The following is a 1,338-nucleotide window of genomic DNA, read 5'->3' as shown; positions in this document are numbered from 1 at the left end:
GCCCTCCGATAATAGCGGGTGTGTCCCCTGGGTATGGGGTTTTTCGAAAGAGCAAACCGACCCCCATTTTTCACCTCGTATTCGAATTCACACACAACAATCACACACACACCTACATCACTTCTCACATCCTCACACGTCCTCTTCCGTCATACTTCAATCACACTCGTCGCGATCATGGCTCGACGACGTGCCGCTCGACAGCAGATGGTACATCCGGATGGACTGAGCACTGGGAGAAATTCCGGGATTCAGAACACATTGCGACCCCACAAGGTTGGAACTATGTTCTTGTGGAAAAGTTAGGAGGGCCATCGAGCCGGAAGAGTGTTGTTTTTCTCGGGGGGGAACCATTACGGCAAATGGTGAGCGTTACCAACAGTATCCTGCGCCAAATGAGCAGTGTTGCGCAGAATTAGCAGTGTTGCGCTGAATGAGCAATGTGTGCATGTGCGTGCACAAGGGCAATGTGGCAAAGGGGCAAAAGAGCAAAGACGCCGCGAAGCACGGCTCGCTCACGACCGACACGGAGAGGTATCGGATGTGAAACGATTGCAAGGAATTTGCCCCCAGGCAGGATTGAACTACCGACCTTCCGCTTACTAAGCGGGTGCTCTACCACTGAGCTATAGGGGCTCTTACGAAAGAGCAAGCCGACCGCATTTTCTTCACCTCGATAATACGAATTACACACACCAACAATCACACAACACACCCTACATCACCTTTTCACATCCTCACACGGTCCTCTTCCCGTCCATACCTTCCAATTCACACCTCGTCGCGATCATGGCCTCCGACCGACCGTGCCGCTCGACAGCAAGCTCGAATCCGGGATGGCATTAGCACCTGAAGAAACTCACGAGTCAGACCAATCCGACACCACAAAGCGTCGACGTATGTCTTCGTGGAAAGCTACGAGGGCAACTGAGTTGGAAATGTGTTTGACTCAGCGGGGAACAGTACGGCAAATGGTGAGCGTTACCAACAGTATCCTGCGCCAAATGAGCAGTGTTGCGCAGAATTAGCAGTGTTGCGCAGAATTAGCAGTGTTGCGCTGAATGAGCAATGTGTGCATGTGCGTGCACAAGGGCAATGTGGCAAAGGGGCAAAAGAGCAAAGACGCCGCGAAGCACGGCACGCTCACGACCGACACGGAGAGGTACCGGATGTGAAACGATTGCAAGGAATTTGCCCCCAGGCAGGATTGAACTACCGACCTTCCGCTTACTAAGCGGTGCTCTACCACTGAGCTATAGGGGCTCTTACGAAAGAGCAAGCCGACCGCATTTTCTTCACCTCGATAATACGGAATTACACACACCAACAATCACACAA

The sequence above is a fragment of the Phytophthora infestans genome, genomic scaffold, assembly GCF_000142945.1.
Source record: "Phytophthora infestans T30-4 supercont1.33 genomic scaffold, whole genome shotgun sequence".
Classification (NCBI taxonomy): domain Eukaryota; phylum Oomycota; class Peronosporomycetes; order Peronosporales; family Peronosporaceae; genus Phytophthora; species Phytophthora infestans.
Note: the sequence above shows the minus strand (reverse complement) of the source record.